The sequence below is a fragment of the Aedes albopictus genome, chromosome 1 (assembly GCF_035046485.1).
Source record: "Aedes albopictus strain Foshan chromosome 1, AalbF5, whole genome shotgun sequence".
Taxonomy (NCBI): Eukaryota; Metazoa; Arthropoda; class Insecta; order Diptera; family Culicidae; genus Aedes; species Aedes albopictus.
Genome location: NC_085136.1, coordinates 215,623,328 through 215,623,895, shown reverse-complemented (window position 1 = coordinate 215,623,895; position 568 = coordinate 215,623,328).

The following is a 568-nucleotide window of genomic DNA, read 5'->3' as shown; positions in this document are numbered from 1 at the left end:
AGAAGGCCGGCAGGGTACCCGGGTACCCACGAAATGGAAATGATCATATCTCAGCGATTTTTCCACCGATTTTAAAAGTTTTTGCCTCATTCAACTCAGAAACTCATTATCTATCGAGATCGTATTTGGTTAGACCGGTCCGATCACCATAGGTACCGGAAAATCCGGATTTCCGGTTCCGTGTTTTTATACAATACAATACACGGGATTTTCGGTAGGTTAGTAGCAATTTCAGTACCAAGCATCGTAAAATTGCTTTGGCATATTGTATCTGACCGGCCTGGAATCATAAAACGTGTTGACTTTGAAACTGTGATTTCGGAACACGCTTCCCGTGAGGCCATGGTTGACCATAAACACTTTAAGGTATCCTAGCCTTAACATTGTGGGTTTCAATATGGTATAAGGACATGCTCCCAAAAATATGGATTTTCCAAAAATCACGGTGATTAGATCGGTCTAACCAAATATTTTCCCGATAGATGATGAGTTTCTGAATTGCATGAGCTAAAAATTTCCAAAATCGATGAAAAATTGACGGAGATATGATCATTTCAATTTCGTGGGT